Source organism: Budorcas taxicolor, chromosome 11 (genome assembly GCF_023091745.1).
Source record: "Budorcas taxicolor isolate Tak-1 chromosome 11, Takin1.1, whole genome shotgun sequence".
In the NCBI taxonomy this organism is placed as follows: domain Eukaryota; kingdom Metazoa; phylum Chordata; class Mammalia; order Artiodactyla; family Bovidae; genus Budorcas; species Budorcas taxicolor.
The window spans coordinates 29,721,280-29,740,953 of record NC_068920.1 but is presented as its reverse complement, the minus strand read 5'-3'; the positions used below and the strand labels follow the sequence as shown (position 1 = coordinate 29,740,953).

The 19,674-nt window shown below is 40.6% G+C and overlaps 7 non-coding genes across 7 annotated transcripts; 5 read left to right on the top strand and 2 right to left on the bottom strand.

The window, feature by feature from the left end:
• Window positions 1–3,146: 3,146 nt before the first annotated feature.
• Window positions 3,147–3,220, top strand: TRNAT-AGU (transfer RNA threonine (anticodon AGU)). Its single transcript has one exon. It is a non-coding gene; the product is annotated as a tRNA-Thr (tRNA).
• Window positions 3,221–7,033: 3,813 nt separating this feature from the next.
• Window positions 7,034–7,106, top strand: TRNAV-AAC (transfer RNA valine (anticodon AAC)). The gene has a single exon. It is a non-coding gene; the product is annotated as a tRNA-Val (tRNA).
• Window positions 7,107–8,763: 1,657 nt separating this feature from the next.
• TRNAS-CGA (transfer RNA serine (anticodon CGA)) lies at window positions 8,764–8,845 on the top strand. Its single transcript has one exon. It is a non-coding gene; the product is annotated as a tRNA-Ser (tRNA).
• Window positions 8,846–9,278: 433 nt separating this feature from the next.
• TRNAR-ACG (transfer RNA arginine (anticodon ACG)) lies at window positions 9,279–9,351 on the top strand. Its single transcript has one exon. It is a non-coding gene; the product is annotated as a tRNA-Arg (tRNA).
• Window positions 9,352–10,096: 745 nt separating this feature from the next.
• Window positions 10,097–10,169, top strand: TRNAK-UUU (transfer RNA lysine (anticodon UUU)). Its single transcript has one exon. It is a non-coding gene; the product is annotated as a tRNA-Lys (tRNA).
• A 694-nt stretch (window positions 10,170–10,863) lies between these two features.
• Window positions 10,864–10,937, bottom strand: TRNAI-AAU (transfer RNA isoleucine (anticodon AAU)). Its single transcript has one exon. It is a non-coding gene; the product is annotated as a tRNA-Ile (tRNA).
• A 1,627-nt stretch (window positions 10,938–12,564) lies between these two features.
• TRNAF-GAA (transfer RNA phenylalanine (anticodon GAA)) lies at window positions 12,565–12,637 on the bottom strand. The gene has a single exon. It is a non-coding gene; the product is annotated as a tRNA-Phe (tRNA).
• Between the last annotated feature and the right edge of the window lie 7,037 nt (window positions 12,638–19,674).

The window sequence follows — 19,674 nt, the reverse complement described above, 5'->3', positions numbered from 1 at the left end:
TTAAGAAGAGGTGGCAAGAATACACAGAATAACTATACAAAAAATATCTTCAAGACCCAGATGACCTTGATGATGTGATCACTCACCTAGAGCCAGACATCCTGGAATGCAAGGTCAAATGGGCCTTAACAAGCATCACTATGAACAAAGCTAATGGACGTGATGGAATTCCAGTTGAGTTGTTTCAAATCCTAAAAGATGATGCTGTGAAAGTGCTCCACTCAATATGCCAGCAAATTTGGAAAACGCAGCAGTGGCCACAGGACTGGAAAAGTCAGTTTTCATTCCAATCCCAAAGAAAGGCAATACCAAAGAATGTTCAAACTGTTGCACAATTGCACTCACCTCACATGCTAGCAAAGTAATGCTCAAAATTCTCCAAGCCAGGCTTCAACAGTACATGAATCCTGAACTTCCTGATATTCAAGCTGGATTTAGAAAAGGCAGAGGAACCAGAGATCAAATTGCCAACATCCGATGGATCATTGAAAAAGCTAGAGAATTCCAGAAAAACATCTACTTCTGCTTCATTGACTATGCCAAAGCCTTTGACTGTGTGGATCACAACAAACTGTGGAAAATTCTTCAAGAGGTGTGAATACCAGACCACCTGACCTGCCTCCTGAGAAATCTGTATGCAGGTCAAGAAGCAAGAGTTAGAACCAGACATGGAACAACAGACTGGTTCCAAATAGGGAAAGGAGTATGTCAATGCTGTATATTGTCACCCTACTTATTTAACTTATATGCAGAGTACATCATGTGAAATGCTGGGCTGGATGAAGCACAAGATGGAATCAAGATTGCAGGGAGAAATATCAATAACCTCATATATGCGGATGACACCACCCTTATGGCAGAAAATGAAGAGGAACTAGAGGAACTCTTGATGAAAGTGAAAGAGGAGAGTGAAAAGAACTCTTGATGAAAGTGAAAGAGGAGAGTGAGAAGCTTGGCTTAAAACTCAATATTCAAAAAACTAAGATCATGGCATCCTGTCCCATCACTTCATGGCAAATAGATGGGGAAATAATGGAAACAGTGAGAGACTTTATTTGGGGGGCTCCAGAATCACTGCAGATGGTGACTGCAGCCATGAAATCGAAAGACGCTTGCTCCTTGGAAGAAAAGCTATGACCAACCTAGGCAGCATATTAAAAAGCAGAGACATTACTTGGCCCACAAAGGTCTGTCTAGTCAAAGCTATGGTTTTCCAGTAGTCATGTGTAGATATGAGAGTTGGACTATAAAGAAGGCTGAGTACCGGATAACTTATGCTTTTGAACTGTTGGAGAAGACTCTTGAGAGTCCCTTGGACACCAAGGAGGTCAAACTAGTCAATCCTAATAGAAATTAGTCCTGAATATTCATTGGAAGGACTGATGCTGACGTTGAAACTCCAATATTTTGGCCACATGATGCAAAGTTCTGACTCACTGGAAAAATCTTTCTCTGGTGCTGGGAAAGATCGAAGGCAGGAGGAGAAGGGGACAGCAGAGGATGAGATGGTTGGACGCTCCAGGAGTTGGTGATGAACAGGGAAGCCTGGGGTGCTGCACTCCATGTGGTGGCAAAGAGTCAGACTGAACTGAGGAACTGAACTGAATTGACCTGTTTGCATATGTATCTATGTATATTACATAGTTTCTTTTGGACATGCACTGCTAATAAATAAAGTTCTTAATATAATACTTGGTATTCACTTTTTTCTTTTTTCCTGGAAATGGGAATCATACTCTTTGGCTGGCTGAATCTGTCATTTTTTCTTGCTTTCCATTTCACTAAAACTTTGCTTTTAATATCATACATATAAATGATTCTTCTGGCCCTTCAGCACCATTCACTAACTTTGTGCATCTTTTAATCAACTTGTAGATGTCTTCATTTGATTTTTTTCTTTGGTGAAAATTCTGTAAATTTGTATAGCAGAATATTATTAGTAGTACCTGACATTCTGGTTCTACTCAGTTATGTTTAAGTGGTTTTTGAGAACCTGGGCCCTATTCAGATTTAGATGGTAGACTGCAGTCGCTTGCTTTGTGTTAAAGATCAGTTCCCTGGGAAATAAACATTGAGATAGAGATGGAGATGCCAAAGCAGTGACCCAGGGGAGGCTGCAAGGCCAGCTGCAGGGCCAGAGCTTGCCTCCTCCTCCACCCCTACCCCCCACCCCTGACCCCCACCTGCCCGCTTCTGCTGATTCATCGCAGCTCCAGCTGGCAGCAGCCTTTTTTGGGGATGGCTGCTGCTGAAATTCCTCAGAGATAACCAGTTGCTTCTCCTTGAGCCTGGTGTAAGATGGTGTTAGAGTTTTATTGGGATCACTCTTAGAATCGACCGCAATGAGAGGGTGAAGGAAACAGGATTAGGAAGAGGCAAAAGTTGAACTTGATGTTGTAAAAGAAGCCTCAGTTCAGCTTACCAGGTATCTGAACCTGAAATGGCCTGTTAGTAATATTCTGAATTCAGGCTGGATTTGAGCTACACTCAAGGGTTGGTGTACTCTTGAGCAAGGTTTCCTCTTTTCTGTTGCGGATAGTGTCCAGAGTAACCCAGCCATCAGCCATTAGAAGTCAACATTCCTGAAGTGGAGAAATAAGTGCAACCATTCTGGAGGGTGATTTGACAGGTACATCACACCACTGTTCTTTCAGAAATCTTGTGTCAGATATATGCTTTTGACCAGTATATTTGACCAGGAACCCCTCCTTCAACACACTAATATAGAAGAGAGCAGGTGTGGCTAAAATAATATGATGGTAATAGAAGATCATTTCATTTTTTCTTTTGGGCTTCAACAAAGGTCTCTGACACACACTCCCCCACCCCCTAACACTTCATGCAATCCCCAGCCCCCGCCCCCTCCCCCCCCCCCCCCCCCCCCCGTTTGCCAGAGTTTATAATCGAGTTGAATCCAGTGGTGTCCACTCTGAAACAATTTCTCAAGAGGAGATAGTCATCTTAATCTAGTACCTGTATTTATTCTTCCAAAAGAACATTTTTCTTTGGTTTTGACTGACACAATGTTGCTTCCCTCCCCTCCCCCCCCCCCAATCACCTGGCAAACCAGTTTCTAAATTCGTTATAGCGGAGAGACATATGAAATTATGTTCAAATAGAGTGTAACTAAAACATTTGCTAAGATGGGCTCCGTGGCTTAGCTGGTTAAAGCGCCTGTCTAGTAAACAGGAGATCCTGGGTTCGAATCCCAGCGGAGCCTGTGGGGTTCTTGTCCTGTCTCTGGTTTTTGCGATTCTAACCTCATAGAAAATATTTTTCTCCAAGTGAATAGAAACTAACTTGAATTGACACTGGATGAATATCCTAATACTCAGGACTTAAGCTTTGCTTGGGAAAAAGGGGGTACTTTGTAGAAGAGGACAGAGGTAAAAGGGCAAATAATATCCCGAGAAGCATTCCCGACACATAGATCAGAAGTAATTTAAGGACTCCGAATATTTGTCTGAATCATGACATTAGCAGTGGATAGGTAGCCTAGCCTAGCAGAGGTTTGCCCTTTTGTCTAACTATTGGAATCAAGTGAAGGAGATTCAACAGCTTTAAATACATGCCCTTTCAGATATCCTTTAGATTTGTCTGATTACTAGAGAGCTTTAATTATGTTTTTGCAACCTCAGATACACTTGGAGTAGGGTTGGCACTCAAGTTTTTTGTTTTATTTTCAAATAGACTATTAAATAGCTAATGGCTTTTCTAATTTCAAGGTAATATGTAGGAGTATTAGTACCAAGCATCTTTAAGGAACAATGGATAGGGTAGGAAGACAGAGACCCATGGTCAGAAGTGATTAGTTTAAATCTTCTGTCATTGAACCTTTTCTTGCTACTCACCACTTCCAGGAAGCCTTCAATTTTCCTTTGCATTTCTGCTCTTAGCCTCATCCTAAAGGAGGTAAGGGGGGGAAAGAGAAAGGGCTAAAAAAAAAAAAAAAAGCACCTATGTAAATGTTGAATTGAGTACTGTAATAGCTGTTTCTACTTTTCAAGTGATTCTGGACTCTAGGTCATCACTGAAGTTTTTGAAAAGAGACGAATATGGTTAGTGACAAAGAAGAATGGTTAGTGACAAAGCATATAAAGCATCTAGAAAGAGTTTAGAAACAAATGAAGCCTTACACTTTTTCTAGACAGATTTCTACATAAAAGTTCTGATAAAGACATTAAGTCCTAAAAACAAAGATGTTTCTGCTTATCTGCAATTTCTTTTGACATTCTAAGATATATCTTAAAATAATTAGGCTTTACAAATGTCCACTTCCCCATACTTAGTAACGTGCACAAAATTCTACAGGCAATGACTGCACCCTAAGTACCTTCTTGCTTCTCATTGTCACAGCGTAACAGATTATTTACTCCTTTTTTGAGCATCTGGGAATGTAAATGTGCCAGAAGACTGACATATTAAAGAATCTCTTAAAATGGAGTTGAATCTAATCAGTGAAATCCTGTACCTCTAGAAGTGTTCAGTACTTAATAGGTCTAAATGATAGAAGGTTGTTATTCTATAAAACAGTTGTAAACAAGTCATGGACATTCTCAATTGTGTCTTTGTTAAAGGGACTTCTCCCTAGTTGAACTACTCTTTCTTTCTTGACCTACCTTATTCTTCATTCAAACTTCCTTCCCCATTAAATGTTCTCTGGCTTGGGATCCTCAAATGGACAGCTCCTCTTTTGTGCTCTGAGGGTACAACTGACATTGTCTTAAGCCAGCTGTGTGGTTCTTTCTTCTTCATGTCCAGTTATATACTTCCCATGTTGGACACTGGATAAAATTTGGTGAGCAAATTCAAATGGGATGTCCCTTGAAAAGGTGGAAAAGTAAGGCATGGTGATGAGGGAAAATGTTAGAGATAGAGGAGTCTCTGGAGCTGACCCTTCCTTGGCTGCCTGCCTGGAGCTGATCTTTCAAAATATCTATGTCTGAAAGAGGTCTCTGCCTAATTTCAAACTCACATTTCCATTGCCACCAGGATTTCACATGAGTACCACTGGCACCATACACCATGAACTCAACTGATCATTATTTCCACTGGAAATCTATTATTAAACTTGACTCTTCCTGCTGCCTTACCCCACCAATCAAATTATCACAGTCTTCCTGATTTACATTCAACATATGTGAGATGTTTTTCTCTCTGTTCATCTACTTGGTTCTTATTTGGACCTTCTTCACTACAATCTCTAACAGCCTCTTCCTGTTCTCCCTGTCTTCAAGACTGGCCATCTGAAGTCATTCTCAACCCAGAAGACATATATCTCTGGCTTAAAATACAAAACATCATTTCCTCCCTAAGATTTCTCAGTCTTAAACCTTTTTTCATTTTCTAATATATGGATTTAAACCTATATATTTTCCTCTAAGCACTACTTTAGTTGCATGTTGTATTTTCATTCTTTCAATTCTAAGTATTTTCTAGTTTCCATTGTACTTATTATATTTTACTTAGAAGTGTACTGCTCAAGTTTCCCAGTATTAGAATTTTTTCAGTTATCATTTTGTTATTGACCTCAAGTTTAATTCTGTTATTGTCAGAAAACATTTTTTTTAATTGTTTGAATCCTTTTAAATTTATTAAGACTTGTTTGGAGGGCCCTTTTGTTTTGGTTTATGTTTAATGTGCACTTGAAAATAATGAGAATTCTGCTGTAGTTGGATGTTCTGTGTGATAAATGTCAACTAGATCAAGTTGAGTAGTTACTAGCTATGGCTCATCTTCTCAATTCCTGCTTATTTCCCCTTTTCTGTAAGTTTCTCATCAGCTACTAAAAGTGATCTTTAAAATCACCAACCATAGCTCTGCTTACTGTCATTCTTGTTTTAGTTTTCTCAGTTTTGCTTCACCAAGAATTGACATGTCTTCTTGCTGAGTTGATCACTTTATCATTATGAAATGTTCATCTTACTTTTTACTTTGATGTCTCCTCTGTTTGTAAACCAGGTTTCTAATGGTTGGTGTTTCCATAGTTCCCCGACACTTTATTTTCAACCTGTTGTCTTATTTTTCAAGTATATTTCTTGTAAGCAGGACACAAAAGGCTCTTGTTTTCCTTTATTTTACTATTTAGCCAGCCCATTTATGCCTTTTAATTATTTATTCCATTTACATTAAAAGCAATTATATATATCTGGGTTTAAGTTGACATCATTATTTATTTTCCATTTATCCTACTTGTTCTCAGTTCCTCCTTTTCTACCTTCCTTTGAATTAATATTTCTTATTCCATTTACTCTTTATTTCACCTAAGATGTAGTATCATTTCCCTCCAGCTGCTTTTAAGATGTTTTTAATCTTTGTTTTTCAAGAATTTAAACATAATTTGGCTAGTTATAGTTTTCTTTATGTTTATCCAGATTGTTATTTGCTGAGCTTATTCAATCAATGAGTTGCCACATGTTTTCCCCCACTGAACTTCAAGTACACTTAAGTTTAGAGCATTTTAATATATGTAAATCACACTTAAAAAATAAATAAACCTTCAGTGTATATGTAGATGACATCTACACTCCAAGAATTAGAGATTAGTCTCCACTCCCTCTCTCATCAGATTCAAATTGAAATATACCTTCCTTTGTTTGGGAGGCACATCCATCTTGCCTTTGATCTGGCCCATATATCACCATTTAGTCTTATTTCTTTCCACGTCTTGCTTCAAATGCTTGGATTCTCACCCCCTCCACCCCAAAGATTATTCCTATTTCGTTCAGTTCCCGACAACAACAACAACAAAAATTCCCTTACTAACCTCTAACCATCATACTTCTTTTCATCTATTAAGTCTTAGAATTGGTGTCATTTTCTCTTGGAAGCCTTCAAGGGCATTCCAATTTTTTTGGCTGTTCAAGCAGGCTTTTCTGAACATCATGGTAGATATGTTTGGTAAACGCGTTTCTACTTGTATTTATTATTGATTTAAAAAAAAAAAAAAAAACGAAGAAAGAAAAACGGAAACATTCCGAAGACCTAGGACAAGAAAGAATATTGACCTCTACGTGTTCCCTTCTCAGGTCTGGTTTCCGTAGTGTAATGGTTATCACGTTCGCCTAACACGCGAAAGGTCCCCGGTTCGAAACCGGGCGAAAACAGGCTTCTTCTCGGTGTCGTTTTCCATTTCCACAGAAGATCTCTGTACATTGTTTTTGCGGTACCAGACTTCAAAACATATACCACATTTGCCCTTCTCTTGAGGCCCAGGGGTTTAAAACGAAAAGCTGTCCGGACGCCCTCTGCTCTAAAGCCCGGGTTTCCCCTTCCCCACCTGTTCTTTCCCCTTCTGCACTCGGCGTCCTCCTGCTGGAAGGACCGAGGGGCCAACCTGGGGTCAACCGGGGAGACCTCTGCTGCACCAGGCCTGCGCCACGCGGGCGACACAGTCTCCCTTGGACCAACGGGTTTTCTGCAAAGTGACTTTCTCCTGACCTTCAGAGAGAGAAAAGTGCTTCACTTCGAAACCAGACAGCGATCTCACAACTGTTCAGTTATTATTACTTCTATTAGTACCATCCAGTAGTTCCAAAGCTCATCAGGCGTAGATTCGGAAAGAAGAGTTGTGGGGAGCAGTTGGGATGGGGGGATGGATAAGAGATTCCTGTCCTCAAAAACTCCCCGGGTATCTGTGCTGAAGAAAGAAGGCTCTTACCTGCATTTTTGGGAGCGCCCTTCCCCTCCGTTCCCACCACCCCAGAAAGATCCTCTGGGACTGTTTCTCCGTAGGGCTAGATTTTAGGCTATTCAACCACAGTGGAACATGCCAGACCCGCCCCCCAACCTCTCACACCCAGTTCTCCCAGGCCCAGGGCGGACTCCCGGCCCTGGCTGTTGCGGAGAGCCTCTTCAGCGGAATCAAACTCGACGTTCTCCTAAAACTCAGCATCTGGCATCCAGCTCCGCCCTAAGTGGGAGGCCAGCAGGCAGAAACGGTCTTGGATGAAAGGAAGGATCTTGAGCATTCCTGAAATCAGTTACGTGCCAGCAGTTTCAGGGGTTTCCCGGAAATAAGAAAGGGTTGAAAAGTTTGGTGGCTTGTTTGTGTGGATTTCATGATATATTTTGCTAAAAGTCACTTTAGAGGGATGGTTTTCCTTTTGGAACGGGCATAACACAAGAAATAGCATGCTTCCAATTGACCCACATTCCGGGAAATGACACTTATTTTTGTCTCCAGGTGTTCAGCTCAGTTAACAACCGCGCCTGCGTTCAGTGACCACATGGGGGCGACAGAGACTGGGCTCTCCGGATGGGAAGCTGGGTCCCAGAATTTGCCCCCAATAGTCCAACCAGTAGACTAAGAGGATTCTCTTTCTGATGTGGATTCTTTCAGACTTATTGGGGGAATTTAACTGACTTTTTTCCTTAGAGGTTAAGTCACACCAGATCGCATATTCTGGATATTTTGACTAAAGACAAAAGGAGACAGAAACGAGATGAAGCTTTCTTGGAGCAGGGCTGTGGCAGTTGGAAGGGTGATAAGTTTTTCATATCTAAATACGTTTTGAAGGTAGAACAAGACAGTTTCCTCACATCCACGGAATGAAAGAAAATTTGAAGTAAAGAATATTGCCAAGATTTTTTTTTCTGCCTAAATACCTGAAAAGTTGAAATTGTCGCTAAGTGAAATATGCAAGCTTGTGGTTGGAGAAGGTCTTCTTGAGAACACTCAGAAACCGGTGATCCTCTTCTCTTCCAGCCTTGCAGGGAGACGATACTGGTTTTCAGCAGCATGAATAAAACCTGCCCTGCTGAGCTGTGATGGCCGAGTGGTTAAGGCGTTGGACTCGAAATCCAATGGGGTTTCCCCGCGCAGGTTCAAATCCTGCTCACAGCGTTCTCGTTTTCGGTGTATCCTTGACTCTTGAAACTTCCAAATAATTTACTGCCGTCCCACGCAGAATGCATGCAGAAAAAATCCCTTCAAAGGCAGTTCTGACATTTTTAAAGAGAGTGGGCGCTGCCAGCTTAGAGTTCCAGAGTTCCCTCTCAAAGTCTGAGCCTCTGTGAGCATCCAGAGCCGAGCCTACCCACTGTCTGCAGGAGGCTTGGATCACGCTCAAAAATACTGGCTTCGTTGAGATGATTTGTTAAGTCTGTAAGAGTGATCACATGAAACCAAATCAGAAAAGAAATCATGCTTTCCCGTAGTCAGTTTAGTCTCTGGTTTTAACCCCTTGCTAGATTTTTAAAAATCAATCATTTCTTTGGTTGGCATGAACTGCGGATAACGATGAAAATATGAACATGAGGATCGTCCAAAGCAGCGAGGGCCAGTGGCGCAATGGATAACGCGTCTGACTACGGATCAGAAGATTCTAGGTTCGACTCCTGGCTGGCTCGTTAGGCTGTCTTTTTTTCCCTCCCTCTAGGTACCCTTTTCTAAAGGATACGGAAATAAGTTTTTAAAGTCCTTCGAATGTGTTTTCGTGGAACTGATCCTTCATTTTCTGTCCGTTGAGTCTGAAAGAGATTTCAGAATCATCAAGGGACCCATCCAGAAAGCTTTTCTTCCTACTTTTCATCACTTCTTGAACTTGAGAAAAGTGACTGACTGAAAAAGACCATTGGAAGGGAGGTTTTTACATCAACGAAACTTGAAAAACGGAAAAAAAAATTTTTCCCTACCAGTATCTTCTACATCAGTATTTTTTTTCCCCCACCGGGAAGAGTCCTCACTCTGAAGACCATCCTGCAAAGCTCTTTCCTCGCATGCTGCTGCTAAGTCACTTCAGTCGTGTCCGACTCTGTGCGGCATAGACGGTAGCTCACCAGGCTCCCCCGTCCCTGGGATTCTCCAGGCAAGAATACTGGAGTGGGTTGCCATTTCCTTCTCCAATACATTAAAGTGAAAAGTGAAAGTGAAGTCGCTCAATCGTGTCCGACTCTTCGTGACCCCATGGACTGCAGGCTACCAGGTTCCTCTGTCCATGGAATTTGCCAGGCAAGGGTACTGGAGTGGGGTGCCATCGCCTTCTCCGCATAGCTACTGACAAAAAGAGACATCTCCTATGGAAATGCTGAGTCAAGAAGTGTAGAGACGCGATGCGGAAGGTCTTTTACCTCAGGAAGGGTGCGGTCGTCGTGAGCCCGGATAGCTCAGTCGGTAGAGCATCAGACTTTTAATCTGAGGGTCCAGGGTTCAAGTCCCTGTTTGGGCGTCTCTGTTTTGCTTCCCAGGTGGCGCTAGTGGTAAAGAACCTACCTGCCCGCACTGGAGACATCGAAGACGCGGGTTCCATCCCTGGGTCGGGAAGACTCCCTGGAGGAGGGCCTCCAGTATTCTTGCCTGGACAATCCCCAGGACAGAGGAGCCGGCGGGCTAGAGTCCATAGGGTCGCAGAGTCTGACACTACTGAGGCGACTTAGCACACACATCCCTGAGGCCCAGTTGGTGCTCTTCATCCCCGGTATCTACCCCACCAGCCGGAAACGTCAATCTTACGGACATACGCAGGAGCTGGGAAACCGGACCTCAAGTGGACAGAAGAACCAAGAGGAATGCCCTCCCCACTATTTTTTAAAGAAGATGAGCGTGTAAGGAAAGCGCGGAAAGGTAGCGTTGGAGCGGCATTTCCAAAGAGAACAGACTTGCCTCTTTCTCTTCGTTGAGGCAGAACAGAGAGGCTGGGGGAGATCACTGCCAAGTGAGGGGCAATTCCTCAAACTAAACCAAAAGAGAATCTTCATAGGTGGCTAGATTTCCGAATGTGTAACTTGTATCCTCGCTCTGCACCGCAGGTAAAGTTCACAGCCACGAGGGAAACGTTTAAGCTTCTGGACCTTGGATTATAATAACCCTGGGTTGTAAAGGTCCACCCTGCCGGTATCATAAGTCCAAAATTAAGTCAGGAGTGGCCCGTACGGGGATCGAACCCGCGACCTTGGCGTTATTAGCACCACGCTCTAACCAACTGAGCTAACCGGCCACAACAGGAGTGCCTGTCTTTATGAAATTAAATGTTTACATTTTTGTTTTAGTCTAAAAAATTATAAAAATAATAACTTTCTTTTACCCCTCTCCCTCAGACCACATTCATAGACTATAATGAGGAATCTATACTATTTCAATTCTTCATATTTGGACTAGAAAATCAACGGAGAAATTTTTGTGCAGAAGTTGAGCCTAGTTTATTTGTAGAAAAAGCACTGTAATAAGATCTTCAATCGTGGGTGAAGGGAGCCTTCTGTTTTTAAAAGCATATCCCTACTGGATCACAAATTGCAAATAATTTGTAACTTAGAGACCTAATGTTTTCAAATTGGTATTAAAATTTTCACCCAGTGATACAGTGAATTCTCTGTGTCACTCATCTTCCATTTTGCGAATGGAAGAATCCAAGCACGAGGTTGGAGAAGATAGAGTGAGACGAGCTCGTTGGCCCTCGAGGAGGCTATAGTTTTTATCACCTAAAGTTGAAGGTATCTCCTGCAGCCTCGGGAAATGTCCCTTTACATTTCCTGGGGTTGCATTGGTGTTTTGTTTTGTCTTGTTTCCTACTTTTTGAACTTTCCTGATGACCGACTCCTAGTTAAATTTTCACTGAATATACATTTAAAGCTAAATGAACCAACAAGTAATGATTTTTGTTAAATTTTAAGCCGATGCTGGTGCAAGGGAGAAGTGTGAGTTGCTAGTGGTTGGTTAAGTATTTAACAGTCAAAGGCTCAAGTCCCGCCAGTCTTCTAGGTTTTACTTCTCTAGTCTTCAAGAGCTCTTGTCCTGATAAGGCTTGCTGCTGCTGCTGCTGCTGCTGCTGCTAAGTCGCTTCAGTCGTGTCCGACTCTGTGCGACCCCATAGACGGCAGCCCATCAGGCTCCACCGTCCCTGGGATTCTCCAGGCAAGAACACCGGAGCGGGTTGCCATTTCCTTCTCCAATGCATGAAAGTGAAAAGTGAAAAGTGAAATTGAAGTTGCTCAGTCGTGTCCGACTCTTCGCGACCCCATGGACTGCAGCCTACCAGGCTCCTCCATCCATGGGATTTTCCAGGCAAGAATACGGGAGTGGGTTGCCATTTCCTTCGGTGCTCAAAAGTCACAGAAACGAAATCTGTTAATTCTTGGGCAGTCCCACGTCCTCTGTACTTTTCAAAATCAACTACCTTCCGGCTTTTGAGGATTCTTCTACATTCCAAAATGTATGTATAGACCCCTAATGTTCACTCAGAAAGCCATCGCTAAAGAATGAGCGTGTTTTAGCAATTTGAACTCCGAAAGAATTACTGTAAATAAGGGACAATTGAAATTGCTCGTACCCTAATTCTTATAGATGCCTTTAATAACATCTAAATAAATACATAAATATAAAGCACTAAGTGTTTTGCTTTAGGTTTTCTTCCCCTCTTTACCTTAAGGAATTACTGGTAGTTGTGGAAGAATTACTGTGTATGGGCACAGAATTACATTTTGCCATAGAAATTAAGGGTAAATGTATGCAACTCCTTAGTCTATAAAGGCACTATAGACTTATTATATTGTATATTTGAAGGCGATGGACATTTAGTTTGACTTCAGTATCTCATAGTTCGCGTTACAAAAGGCTAAGAAAACAGTTGCCGAAACCCGGGATTGAACCAGGGACCTTTAGATCTTCAGTCTAACGCTCTCCCAACTGAGCTATTTCGGCCACCCGTTGGGTACTACCTTGTCAACTACTCTCTTTAAATAGTCTTTCTTAACTACTTCCTCCATTTCAGAAAAATGTGAGAAAACCTTTTGTCTTGTTTTCTAAAAACATAATACACTTCCCCTTTCAAAAACAATTGTACTAACAACAAAAAAATAAGACAATGGGGAAACATCTCCAAATTTCCTGAGTATGAAAGGAGGAACAAAAGAACAGTGGTAAAAGAAAATTTATGTATATGAATTGGAGAGAACCAAAGGGGTGTGGTGATTTCTAGCTTCCTGTTGGAGTGGTAAGCTTCCTAGAACTCAAGACAACACCGTTTGAGATCATTTCTAGCCTGATGCTTAAATATCTTCTATTCTTTCAGTCATTTTTATTCCTTTCTATTCTATTAAAGTATGTCATATACTTTTAAGGGCACAGCATGATGATCTCTACAAGTTTACACCCCTTAGTCACCATGCATGCTCCATCATGTTCCCTCTCATTTGTTTTTAAACTTTATACATATTGAATCAAATAGACTCTGCATTCTTATAAGTCTGGCTTCTTTCACTCAATATTGTCTTTGAGATTCATCTGTTTTTTCTTAAAGCAGTTAAAAGCAGTTTGTTCCTATTTATAAACGTTCATTGTATGGTTGTACCACAATTTACTTATCCACTCTAATGTTGATAGGCATTTGGCTCTCAATTTGTGGTTATCATAAAAAGCACTGAACTTTCTTGTGCATAGTTTCAGATGAACATAATCATTGATTTATTAGATAGATATATAAGTGTAAAGGTGGAATTGCGGGTCTACAGGATATGTGTGTGTTTAACTTTATTACGTGCTGTGAAACTGTTTTCCAAATGTAACAGTTCACACTACTGAAAGCAACCTATGAGGCTTCTGTTTGCTTCACAGTCTAGCCAATACTGGATATTGTCATTTTAATTTTCGCTACTTGGGCCAGAATGTAGTTATAGTTCTTTGTGAGTTTAACCTGTATTTTTGATGATTATGATATTTTACATCTTCCCATATGTTCTTCCCTATTTAAGAAATTGGGTTGATTGCCAGTTTGTTTTTTTTTTTTTTGATTGCCAGTTTTTTTAAAAATGATTTGTAGTTCATTTCTTGTTCAGTCATTCAGTTGTGTCCAACTCTGCAACCGCATGGAATGCAGTCCACCAGACTCATGTCCATTGAGTTGGTGACGCCATCCAATCATCTTGCCCTCTGTTGTCACCTTCTCCTGCTGCCTTCAATCTTTCCCAGCATCAGGGTCTTTTCCAATGAGTTGGCTCTTATGTGTTGTGAGTACAAGTCCTCTGTCAGATATGTGTTGCAAATATGTTCTCCCAATTTGTGGTACATCTTTAGCTCTCCTAATTTTGTATTTTGAACTTTTTAATTTTAATGAAGTCCAACTTATCAGCCTTTACAGTTAGTGCTATTTTGCATCCTAGTTCAGAAATATTTGCCTACACTAAAGTCATGAAGCTGTTCTCCTATGTTTCTATTTAGAAGTTTAAGTATTTTATTTTTAACATTTAAGTTTATATTCCATTTTGAATTTATGTATAGTGTGAGATAAGTATTAAATTCATTTTCTTTAATATATTATTTCAATTAACCCAGCATTATTTATTGAAAAGTCAATTTTTCCCCTACTGAATTGCACTGTCTCCCTATCATCAAACAGGGAACTGTATATGTGTCTGTTTTTCCCTAGACTTTCTATTCTGCCCCATAGACCTACGTTTGTCTTCACACTAAAATGACACTATCTTAATTTCTTTAACTTAAAATTAAGTAATAATATCTTGCAGCATTATTTACAATAGCCAGGACATAGAAACAACCTAGATAACCATCAACAAATGAACAGATAAAGAAGTAGTGGTACATATATACAATGGAGTATTACTCAGCCATAAAAAGGAATGAACTTGAGCCAGTTCTAGTGAAGTGGATGAACCTAGAGCCTGTTATACAGAGTGAAGGAAGTCAGAAAGAGAAAAACAAATTCATATATCAACGAATATATATGGAATCTAGAAAAATGGTGCTGATGAACTTAGTTTTAGGCCATCGATAGAGACACAGACATAGAGAACTTGTGGACACAGTGGGGGAAGGAAAGGGTGGGAAGAATTGAGAGAGTAGCATTAAAACGTACACATTACCACATATGAAATAGATAGCCGGTGGAAATTTGCTGTACGATGCAAGAAGCTCAACCTGGTGCTCTTTGATAGCCTAGAGCTTCGATATGGGGCAGGACGTGGGAAGGAGATTCAAGATGGAGGGGACATATGTATACCTATAGCTGGTTCATGTTATTGTAGGCAGAACTGACACAACATTGTAAAACAAATATCCTCTGATTAACTAAATAAATTATTTTAAAAATTAAGTAATATTGTCTGATAATACAGGGCCTCAGTTTTGTTTTTCTTACTTTGGATTGCCATAGCTATTCTGGATTTTTAAATTTTTTTAACTTATTATTTAAAAATTATTATTTCAATATAAATGACTGTGGCTCAGATCATGAACTCCTTCATCAAATATATATTTTGTAAATATTTTCTCCAGTCTGTCATTCTCTTTCCATGGGCTTTCACAGGCAGAAAATTTTAATTTTAATGGACTCCAATTCTTCAATTTTTTCTCTTTCACAGATCATATTCTTGGTATAGTATCTAAAAAATCATTTCCAGGGACTTCCCTGGTGGTTCAGTGGCTCGGACTCCCTTCTCCCAGTGCACAGAGCCAGGGTTCAGTCCCTGGTGGGAGAATTGGATCCCACATGCCACAAATAAGACAGTCAAATAAATAATTAAATATTTTTTTAAAAGTTATCACCAGGAGTTCCCTGATGGTCTAATGATAAGGATTCAGTGCTTTCACTACCCTGGCTCAGGTTCAACCCCTGAGCATGGAATTGAGATCCTATAAGCTGTGTAGTGTGGTAAATAGTTATCACCAAACCTGAGATCAGCTATGTTTTCTCCTATGTTATCCAGAAAAGTTTTATATTTTACATTTAGGTCTGGCCTGTAATCTGTTTGTGAAATGGCAACCCACTCCAGTATTCTTGCCTGGAAAATCCCATGAACAGAGGAGTCTGGTGGGCTATAGTCCATGGGGTTGCAGAGTTCGACACAAATGAAAGACTGAGTGTGCATGCACATCATCTACTTGAATTAATATTTGTGACATAGGATCTATGTCTAGATTCATTATTATTTTGCATGTAGTTTTTTCTGAATTATTTGTTGAAAATATAATTTTTTATTAAGTTGTCTTTGCTCCTTCATCAAAGATCAGTTGACTTGATTGGTTTAGGTCTATATCTAGGTTCTTTATTCTGTTCCATTGATCTATTTATTTATTCTTTCACCAATACCATACTGTCTTGATCACTGTAGTTTTCTAACAAATCTTGAAGCTAAATAATGTCAGATCTCCAACCTGTTTCTTCAGTGGTGGTGGTGGAGGTTTAGCTGCTAAGTCATGCCCAACTCTTGCGACTCCATGGACTGTAGCCCACCAGGCTCCTCTGTCCATGGAATTTTCCAGGAAAAAATACTGGAGTAGATGGCCATTTCCTTTGCCAGGTTGTTAACTTCAGTATCCTGTTGGTTATTTTGAATCTTTCAATATACTTTAAAATCAGTTTATCAATATACATAATATAACTTGCTTGGTTTTTTACTATATCCTCCAAAGAATGGACTCATTTAATCTAAGTAATCAAATTTGTGGGCTCACCTGACTATGGAGCCTGCAGACCAAAACTACTGAGACAGTGCTGCAACTACTGAAATGCACATGCCTAGAGCCAGATCAAGAGAAGCAACAAGAGAAGCCACCAAAAAAAGGAAGCCCACACACAGAAATGAAGAGGAACCCCAGCTCACCACAAGCACTGAAGCCTCCAGGTAGGAACAAAGACTGAGGGCAACCAAAAATATATAAATGAATAAATTGTTTCCTAGCAAAAGTGGAAGAGAGAGACATAAGAAGATGAGAATCAGAGAAGATGTGACAAGGGAAGCAGAGATTAGAGTAATGCAATTGCTGGCTTTGAAGGTGAATGGGGTCCAGAGTTAAAGGATGTGGGCCACCTCTAGAAGCTAGAAAAGGCAAGAAAAAGAATTGTCTAAGAGAATTTCCAGAAGGAACACAGACTTGCCAACAGCTTGGTTTTAGCCCAGTGAGAGCCTTTTTAGACTTCTTATCTACAAAACTGCAAGACAAGAATTTTGTGCTAAGCCACTAAGTTTCTGACATGAGAGCAATTGTACAGTAGTTTGAATATTCTTTGGCATTACCTTTCTTTGGGATAGGGAGGAAAACTGACCTTTTCCAGTCCTGTGGCCACTGCTGAGTTTTCCAAATTTGCTGACATAATGAGTGCAGCACTTTAACAGCATCATCTCTTAGAACTTTAAATAGCTCAGCTGGAATTCCATCACTTCCATTAGCTTTGTTCACAGTAATGCTTCCTAAGGTCCACTTGACTTCACATCCCAGGATGTCTGGCTCTAGGTGAGTGAGTGACCACATCATCCTGGTTTTCCAGATCATTAAGACCTTTTTTGTATAGTTCTTCTTGTGTATTTTTGCCACCTCTTCTTAATATCTTCTGCTTCTATCAGGTCCTTGCCGTTTCTGTCCTTTATTGTGCCTATCTTTGCATGAAATGATGGTATTTCCAATTTTGTTAAAGAGATTTCTAGTCTTTCCCAGTGTATTATTTACCTCTATTTCTTTGCATTGTTCACTTAAGAAAGCTTTATTATCTCTCCTTGCTATCGTCTGGAACTCTGCATTCAATTGAATATATCTTTCCCTTTCTCCTTCGCCTTTCGCTACTCTTCTTTTCTTAGCTATTTGTATGGCCTCCTCAGACAACCACTTTGCTTTCTTGCATTTCTTTTTCTTTGGGATGGTTTTGCTCACCACCTCCTGTACAATGCTACGAACCTCCGCGTCCATAGTTCTTCAGGCACTCTGTTCATCACATCTCATCCTTTGAATCTAATTGTCACCTCCACTATATAAACATAAGGGATTTGATTTAGGTCAAATGGCCTAGCAGTTTTCCCTACTTTCTTCAGTGTAAGCCTGAATTTTGCAGTAAGGATTTCATGATCTGAGCCATAGTCAGTTCCAGATCTTGTCATTGCTGACTATATAGAGCTTTGCCATCTTCGACTGTAGAGAATATAATCATTCTGATTTTGGTATTGAATGGTGATGCCTATGTGTAGAGTCTTCTCTTGTGTTGTTGGAAGAGGGTGTTTTCTATGACCAGGGCATTCTCTTGCCAAAACTCTGCTGAACTTTGCCCTGCTTCATTTTGTACTGCAAGGCCAAACTTGCCTGTTACTCCAGGTATTTCTTGACCTCCTACCTTTGCATTCCAGTCTCTTATGATGAAAAGAGCATCTCTCTTTTTGGTGTTAGTTCTAGAAGGTCTTGTAGGTCTTCATAGAATCATTCAGATTCAGCTTCTTTGGCATTAGTAATTAGTAATTGGGGCATAGACTTGGATTACTGTGATGTTGAATGTTTTGCCTTGAAAACAAACTGAGTCTGTCATCTTTGAGATTGCACTCAGGCACTGCATTTTGGACTCTTGTTGACTATGAGGGCTACTTCATTTCTTGTAAGGAATTCTTGCCCACAGTTGTAGATATAATGGTCATCTGCATTAAATTTACCCATTCCTGTCCATTTTAGTTCACTGCTTAGCAAGGTAATGCTCAAAATCCTTCAACCTAGGCTTCAGCAGTATGTGAACCAAGAACTTGCAGATGTACACGCTGAATTTAGGAAAGGCAGAGGAACCAGAGATCTTATTTTCTTGGGCTACAAAATTACTATGAACGGTGACTGCAGCCCTGATATTAAAAGACCCTTGCTCCTTGGAAGAAAAGCTGTGACAAACCTATACAGCGTATTAAAAAGCAGAAACATTGCTTTCTGGAAAAAGTCCGTATAGTCAGACTCATACTTTTTCACTTCCTAATTATCTCACCATGCTGGGCATGACCCAAGATGCTGGGAGGAAAAAGATCAAGTCCCTATTCTTATGAAGCTTATCTTCTGGCGGATGGAGACAGATACAAGGCAAATAAATTTTAAAATATGGAAAACAAAACAAAACAAAAGTCATGGTTTTTCCAATAGTAAGGTATGGGTGTGAGAGTTAGACCATAAAGAAGACTGAGCACCAAAGAATTGATGATTTTGAATTGTGGTGCTGGAGAAGACTCTTGGGAGTCCCTTGGACTTCAAGGAGATCAAGCGAGTCAATCCTAAAGGAAATCAATATTCATCAGAAGGACTGATACTGAAGCTGAAGCTCCAGTACTTTGGCCACGTGATGCAAAGAGCCCACTCATTGGGAAAGACCCTGATGCTGGGAAAGATTGAGGACAGGAAGAGAAGGGGGTGACAGAGGATGAGATGGCTGGATGGCATTCCCGACTCAATGGACATGAGTTTGAGCAAACTCCAGGAGACAGTGAAGGACAGGGAAGCCTGGTGTGCTGCAGTCCATGGGTTACAAAGAGTCAGGCACAATTTAGCAACTGAACAACAACAACAATTAGGTTTGTCCTAATTTGTTACAGAAGCAATAGGAAATTGATACAATTATCAAAATTCATCAAACTCTACACTTAAAATGCTTGAATCTTATTGTATATAAATGTCTTACCAGAAAAGAGACCTAAGGGACTTCCCAGGTGGTCCAGGGGTAAGACTCCACACTCCCAATGTGGGGGGCCCCAACTTGATCCTTGGTCACATGCCGCAAACCGCAACTAAGAGTTTGAATGCTACAACTGAAATTCCTCATGCCTAGTGCATCCTAAATAAATGCATTTTGCTTTAAAGGAAACGTTAGAGAACTGTATTGTTGCTTTCTGTTTTGAACCACTAGCTGCACAGAAGTTGGTGTGATCAGAGTCATCACAGAGTTCCCAAATCAAGCCATGGGAATCAGAGACAACCCAGCCCTTGACTGG